The sequence below is a fragment of the Teleopsis dalmanni genome, chromosome 1 (assembly GCF_002237135.1).
Source record: "Teleopsis dalmanni isolate 2A chromosome 1, ASM223713v2, whole genome shotgun sequence".
NCBI classification, from domain to species: Eukaryota; Metazoa; Arthropoda; class Insecta; order Diptera; family Diopsidae; genus Teleopsis; species Teleopsis dalmanni.
Genome location: NC_051846.1, coordinates 205,720,140 through 205,728,883, shown reverse-complemented (window position 1 = coordinate 205,728,883; position 8,744 = coordinate 205,720,140). Strand labels below are relative to the sequence as shown.

Here is an 8,744-nt window from a genome sequence, read left to right as displayed (position 1 = left end):
GAAGAGAGATATAAAATCAGCAAAAATATGTTTACTTTGTATCAATAAACAAATTCGCCACTCACTCAAGCTACTCGTCCATGTATCTGACCTTATCAATTTTGACGCTTTCGATTTCGAAATACGAGTATCTTATTTAAAAAAAAAAAAAAAGACGCCGTTAAGTTGATTCAATTAGTGTATACTTTGAATAATATTAATTTCGAAAATGATGTACAATATTTTTTTCGTTTTTCAAAATTAAAAGAAAAAAAAAACTAAATACCTTTAGTATGAATACACTCGCACACCAACCAAAAACCAATCGATTTTCGATTTGTATCTGAAAATCGGCAACGAAATTTTTGAATGAAAAAAAGTGCGTGCGGTCGATAACAAAACTTCGATTGACCACTAATTATGTAATACACAAACATGCCCTATGCATATATATTTCACATAAATCTGGTAAAATATTAAATAAGCTTAAAGGTATTTAATTTATTTATACTCTTTTGCTTAAGTGCATTAAAGTTCATTGGTTGTTTATTTATTTTCTTGCCACACTTCAATTTTTCACATTAAATCCGCTTATTGAATTTCAAAAAAAAAAAAAAATGCAGTGATTTTTTTTATTAAGTATTAGTTATTAAATATTTGCAATTACTATTACATAATTTATAAGTAATACAAATTTTTATTTTCACTTTCACAAGACATTATAAAATGGTATTTCAATTTAATTTGGCGTTACAATGATATATAACTTTTTTTATGCAAAAAAAAGTTAGTAAATTATTTACTTATATATATAAAAAGTAATGATTTTTTTTTAATTACAAACTTACTCAATTATATTTAAGTTAACCCTAAATTTAGTACTAAAAAAATTAAAGAAACTATTCTTAGTACTTCTTTTTATCTATAGTAAGATGACAATCATATATATATTTTATGTAACAAAAGTTGCAAGATACTTGAATAAAATCTTATAAATACTGCCCTTAATCTTCCAAATATATTGCTTTAATGCTACTTGGATGAAGAGATTTCCCCAGAAATGCGCTTAAACTTTAATATAATATATGTCTTTAAGTCCCTTATTTTAAAAAATATAATATCCCAAAGTTGAAAGCAAAGTTGCTAGTTAATCAATGAAATTAAAAGAAACGATGTCAGTTTGAAAAATAAAGTCATACTATTAGCTTTCTCTTATACTTTATACTTATAATTCTTATACTTTAATTCATAAAAATTTCTGATAATGTTTTTTAAATGCATTTTAGTTAACTTTATAATAACATTATAATGCACCCTATTCATAAACGTTTTATAAGCCTTCTAAAACTTTTTATAATTTAGGCTATTAATGTTTAAAGCATTTTTTCAAAAAAATTGTATACCAACAAAAAAATACAAGAATATAATTCAAAAACATTGGTTAGCTTTCAGAAACCAACACTGGATCATCGGACATCTCCACAAAACTGTTCCTATTCCTAGCTTAAATATGCTAGATGTGGTGTCAAACTACAGAGAAAGTTTATACTCTTTTCAAATTTATTATAACTGCAGTTCTCAATCCGGAAAATCTGGCATATATTAAATAACATATATATATTAAGGAAATAGTAAACAACCTAACTCTAAACAAGATTATTTTTCAACTCTAATACATCATTACTACATTTTTCTTATATATCTACACTTTTGTTAAAGAAACTACTGTCAAAATATTCCTCGGTTTCTCTCAGTTCTTGATTAGAGTCTCTAACTCTAAAGAAGATTATTTTTCAACTCTAATACAATCATTACTACATTTTTCTTATATATCTACACATTTGTTAAAGAAACTACTGTCAAAATATTCCTCGGTGTCTCTCAGTTCTTGATTAGACTCTCTAACTCTAAACAAAATTGTTTTTCAACTCTAATACAATCATTACTACATTTTTCTTATATATCTACACTAAAGAAACTATTATCAATATGTTCCTCGGTTTCTCTCAGTTCTTGATTAGAGTCAAATGTCTTTCGCAAGAGTCGCTAAAACTTCAATTTGAAGTATGTATCTGGTACCGTGTCAATTCAGTATACTAATAAATTACAAATGATATGCATATAACTGAATAATCCTTAAAATTTTTTGGGTCATTCCTTTTCCTATTCAAAATTAAACTCTTTGCAGTTTTCATTTACTAACTAATCAAGAAGAGCTAATATTATTACCAAAGATTAAATATTTTTCACGCATTTAGTTTTTATTTTAAAATTTACCATATTTGCAAAATGTATAAATTTTGATTAAAAATAAAAACAACGATTGTGACATCACAATCGCAATCTTATGTAATTTGGGGAAAACCAGTGAGGATAGCTTGATGCGTAATTGATGATGAACCGGTTACCGACACACCTCGCATAAATACTTCAATATCATTAGAGGCTCTCTTTTATCGTAGACAAGATACGAGGAATTTGAAGACACTTAACACTGTTTCATAGTAATTTGAAATTATGAGGGATGTTGATTGGCTCATAAAAAATGCTTTTAATTACTCATAATTTTTAAAATAATTAGCCAATTTTGATAATTTAAATAATTAGATAATTCTTCTGTAAAAAAAAATGATCATCAAAAGAAAATGTACACTAATAATTTAAATCTGTTTACGACTTTATTTAAATCAAAATTGAAGACTTTTGTTGTTATTTTTAAATTAATAGTACACTTATGTTATATATCTTAGTATATGAAGTTCTATTCAGTTGCAATTTATGCTTGCCAACAATTGAACAGAATTGTTTTGGTTTTGGGGCATAGAAGTGTGCTATAGACAACTTCATTCCATGTATTTAAGATAGATATACATACTATCTGCTAGGTGCAGCCCGTCCAATAGAAAATTTAAGCTCTAAGAAGTGCGCTTATACTGCTATTGTGATAGCACAAAGTAGTTCATTCAATGGTGCGTTTGCTAACAACAGATAGTTATGGATAGATATATCCCTACAGTCAAACTTCTGTTACTCAAAGTGGCATTTTGCAAAGAAATGGTTCAACTTATGGAGACTTCGAGTAATAGAATTTTTTTTATAATTATACCATATGTAATTTGCTCTTTAAACCCTGTTGCACTCTACTTAGTTAGAATTATAGGAAATTCGAGTTATGAAAGTTTGACTCGATTTTGGTTAAAGAAACTATTGTGGATTTTGATGAAATGGATGATTATGATAAAACAATATTAAAAATAATATAATAGAATTTTTAGAATAATATATAGTAAAACTTAAAAAATTATTTTAAATAAAATTTAATTAATTTGCAGTAATTTGTTCTTTTGATTTTTAATCTGATTTCGTTTTTTTTTTGTTTCTTAAAAATTTAAAAATCTTTTTTTAATTTTATATATTTTATTTAATGTTACGGTTATATTTTTTTATTTTATTTACTTAACAGATTTTTGTTAGTTAATAGCCATTAATATAGTAAATATATTTTCAAATATTATTTGTTTCTATATTTATATTATTAATGTTTTTATTTAAATATAAAAATATTATTATCATAAAAAATTTAAAAAAAAATGTTTGGGCCTAAAGCAGTTTTTACACACATTTTTATGCAAAATTATATGTAAAATATCAAAAAAAAAAAAACATAAAATATCCAAACAAAAACCTATCTCAATACGAAATATGTTACATGTTGGACTCACATTGATCAGTTTCAAGCCGGTTTAGGCAACTTCAACTCTTACTGGTTTTTTCTTCTTCTTCACACACAGTAACATGCATTAATTAACTTTATTTTTAACAGTTAAATTATGTAATTTTTTTATTAGCGACCTTGATAGGGATTTTTTTCTTGTATTTATTTCTGGGAATTTAAAAGCCGCATTTAAATCATTTTCTTTGGACGGAAACCTAAGACGCTGTCGTCTATAAGACGTTTCTGGTGACGCAGAATATTTTTTAAATCGGTGTTATTGTGTCAATGTTAAAAACCTTTGTTTTAAATTTATTTTTGAAATTTATAATTTAATAAAAAAATTAATTTTAATTTGATTGGATTTTATTGTTTATTTTAAGTATTTAAATTAATATAAATGGCAGTTAATATTTTTAATTTGTCTGTGTGTCTACCACAAAGATGAAGTTCACACATTAAAAACCTAATAGCATCTATTTTGAAATAAATTTTATTACAATAAAATACAATATTCATTCACTGTTATTTCGATTCATTGAATTTTATTTATAAAATAATTTTTTTAATGAACAGTTATAAAAATTTTAGGTTTTCAAAAGAAAATACATTAAAACAATATATTAAAGACAGGAAAAATATTACTATTATTATTAATAATAATAGTTTACTGTTTTTTAGGTTTGAATTTAAGTCATTGTTTCAGTAACAATGGATTCCATTCACAAATTTTCATTTAATAAAACTATCTGATTTATTGCCAATAATTAATTTATCGTCATCCTTCGACTTTACAGCCCATAGCGAACTTTGGCATAGACAAAATAATTTGCCTCCATAGAGATATTTCAGTCACAGAAACTATCAAATTTCTAATGGCTTCATTGAAAACCTTCATTGAAGTCTTCTCTTTATTTTAGTCATGGGTACTCTCTATTGTATTATGCGTTCCCTTTTTTATAAATGTGCGTTCTTCGACATTTTAAAAAAATATAGCCTCACTACATGCTCGATTGAACTCAATCTCTAAAATTTAAAAAAAATGGTATTGAGCTAGATGTGTTTTCTAAGACAATTCCTTTGAAATATTTTATACACTCATCTTATCATCTACTATAAGCGTTCATGTTTACAAGCAGTAGTATGGTACCGGATATATAACCAACAAATTTTAATGATACCAAGTACTACATTTTTTGTGTCACTATCATTTCATTATCATTTTGTTTCTCTGTCCCCAGTTCGTTATGGTGTTCGTGAGTGGGGCTCGCATCTTAAGCAAAGAGTGAAAAGATCTATTTAATAAGTAATAGATTTTATTGCAGAACTCACTAAAAAATATTCTAAAAATTGGATTACTTTATATTGAACTTAACTATTTTTAGTTTATTCACATATAGTATTATGGTCAGCCAAAAATTCAATTAATTAAAATAATTTAAAAAATAAATTTTTGTTGTTGTTTCACTTCTGTTCGAAAACCTCTTTATGTAAATATAACAAGTTTCTATTAAAACTATAATAGTCACTTTCGTCTGGAAAATTTGACGTTAAATTACAACTTATTCACAAAAATATGGTTCTCGCCAATAAATATTGGTTCTCGCCCGTGCGACTAGTGGAGTAACATTAGCATGACTTTCTCAGCATTACGTTCCTAGATTAGGTTCTATACATAAGAAAGAACAAATCATGCAACAAATAATGCCTCTACGAATAGAATAGTTTTGAGATTTAACAATTAAAAAATAAAAAAAAATATAATTTAATTAATTAATTCAATTATTCTACAGCTGGTTTTATGATTTCGTTCTAATATATAAATACAGCAAGTTAAAATTGTTAATAACAAATCATACCTCAGGCAAAAATATCAAGCGAACAAAAAGTTCAAGTACGGCTTTGGATCAGTTGGTTAAGGTGCGCTGATTCTGAGCTTCACATTTGGCAGGACCCGGAGTTCGATTCCTGGTACTTGCAGTCTCAAAAATAATTATTTACGAATAATTAAATACAAGAATTATTTCCAAGACCACTGATGAAGGGTATTTGGCAATACTCGAAACAGCTGTATGGTCAGCCAAAAATTCAATTAATTAAAATAATTTAAAAAATAAATTTTTGTTGTTATTTCACTTCTGTTCGAAAACCTCTTCATATAGTATTATACAATTGAAAAGTAGAATAGAAAATGTACGCGCCCTTTTATGCTTCGTACCGATCCTAACTGATCAAAACATATTGCATCCTTTAAATGAAAGCCAGAATGTTAACTGTTGAGGATATCCTAATATCGGCACTCTGTTCTCTTAGAGATATCCATCTTGTTAAAATGATAACGTAGGTCATCATAACCCGACAGATAAACCACCAACAACCATAGCTTAGTTCTACTAAGATAGAATGTGCTGCCGTAGCAGTACGTACGAACCGGACAGCTACCTGGAGTGTCGCAATAGTAACGATTTCAAAGTATTATAGTATTAAACTTAACATAATTTTACAGCAGGAGTAAACCTTGTTGAAATCAATTAATTACAAATTAATAAATTATTCAATTAATCACAAAAAGCAATAAGACTCAAAGAAGGAATTCACTGATTAAGTCAACAGACATACATAAGTCCTCGAAGAAAAATGGCTTGTAAGAATTCCGAGTGTTTTAAAAAGTTCCACTTCTGTATTCAAAATACCATAAATATTATCCTTATTCTTAGTCGGAAAGAATGGGTATAAATGATAGGTACAAGCAAAGCTAAAGGCAAAGTGAGTTACAGAATAGTCTTAGGGTTTTGTTCTAACTGTAAACCTGACACTGTAATCTCAAATCCAATCTCAAATCTCATTTAAGTATATATATACAAAGCGTTTAAAAGTATTACTCTATCCGCGAAATAATTACAGAATCATATAACCAAGAAAAATGCATGATAAGATCTTCAAAATTAGTTCAGTACATAGATATTTTTACATTCAATTCCATAAAATTGATAATTCCATTATAATGGATTAAATGATTAAAAAAAATACGGATATACATTTAAAAAAATATGTATCAGTTATTTTAAATATATTTATACTAACGTTATTTTAAATTGATTTGAAATACTCTAGTATTATCTAAAATTAATCGTAATTTTGAAATTTTTCATTTCAGCTTCCGCGAGGAGCGGTTTGGCAAGCCCTTTTTTTCCTCATCGTTGTACTTCTTACAAATGGTAAGTGCAGTGGTTCATTTTTAATATAATATATAAATGCAGTATTTTTACATTTCTCTATCATAATTGTTATGTCAAAAAGTCATAGCTTAATGTAATTAATTTCATACCAGCCGTACCATATAGTAAAATTACTTGAAACTCCTTGCTTCATCCTATTATAATATAAAAAATTTTGATTGCAGAAGTCGATTCCGAGGGAAGAGTTGTTTGTTACTATACAAATTGGAGTGTTTACCGACCTGGCACAGCAAAATTTAATCCACAAAACATAAATCCATATTTGTGCACACATTTGGTTTATGCATTTGGTGGATTCACTAAAGACAATCAAATGAAACCATTCGATAAATATCAGGATATCGAGCAAGGTAAGCACAACATACAGGTCTACACATGTCTGCATAATTGAATAAACGATGAGTTGCATACTTTGAAATGCGCCATATTATTCGATACTAAATATAAATTTTATAGACTTCCTCTACGTTTACACTCATGCAACTCCTTTTCTTTGCTCTTCGTTTTCATATGAACACAGGTGGCTATGCTAAATTCACTGGCCTGAAAACATATAATAAACAACTGAAAACGATGATTGCTATTGGTGGTTGGAATGAGGCATCTTCACGTTTCTCTCCACTCGTTGCTAACCCGGAGCGTAGACAGAAGTTTATTAAAAACATTTTAAAGTTCTTGCGGCAAAATCATTTTGATGGCATCGATTTGGATTGGGAATATCCAGCACATCGTGAGGGTGGCAAGCCGCGCGACCGAGACAATTATGCACAATTCGTGCAGGAATTGCGTGCTGAATTCGAACGTGAGGCAGAAAAAACCGGACGTCCACGTTTATTGCTGACAATGGCCGTGCCTGCAGGCATTGAATATATCGACAAAGGTTATGACATACCAAAACTAAACAAGTATTTGGATTGGTTTAACGTTTTGACATATGACTTTCATTCATCACATGAACCTTCTGTAAATCATCATGCACCATTATACTCACTTGAAGAGGAATCCGAATACAATTATGATTCAGAGTTGAACATTGTAAGTTAATAGTCGTTTGAGCCATTACAAATTATAAATAATATATTTGTTTTAGGATTATTCAATAAAATATTATTTGAAAGCTGGTGCAGACCGAGATAAACTAGTACTTGGTATACCAACATACGGTCGCTCATACACCTTAATAAATGAAGAAAGCACAGAGCTTGGAGCACCCTCTGAGGGTCCAGGAGAGCAAGGCGATGCTACCAGAGAAAAAGGTTATTTAGCTTATTATGAGGTTAGTATGAATAGTTGTTTTATATAACATATAATTGTCTGTTGATTTATAATATTTTATTTCATGACAAAACAATTTGTGCTTGACTAAAACTTCGTAAACAATATTTTTAGATTTGTCAAAATCTTAAGGAAGATCCTGAATGGACAGTAGTACAGCCTAATCCTACTGCCATGGGTCCTTATGCTTATAGACGTAATCAATGGGTGGGATATGATGACGAAGATATTGTGCGCAAAAAGGCAGAATATGTAGTTGAACAAGGTTTGGGTGGTATTATGTTTTGGGCCATCGATAATGATGACTTTCGTGGGTCATGTACAGGAAAACCATATCCTCTTATTGAAGCAGCAAAGGAAGCAATGGTAGAAGGCTTAGGGTAATTTAATATTTATTCGGTAATAATATATATATAAATAAATTTCTTTGTATTTGATTAGACTTGGAGTGAATGAAGTATCGAAACCCAGCTCTGCTAAAAAGCCTTTACGTTCAAGAAGTCGGGACAACACATCTTCCACACGTAATCGAATTGATG

General features: G+C 28.4%; 1 protein-coding gene across 1 annotated transcript in view; it reads right to left on the bottom strand.

Moving 5' to 3' along the window:
* The window catches only part of LOC119671504 (mucin-5AC-like), a 531,335-nt gene that overhangs the window by 517,642 nt on the left and 4,949 nt on the right, over positions 1-8,744 (bottom strand). The window lies entirely within an intron of this gene.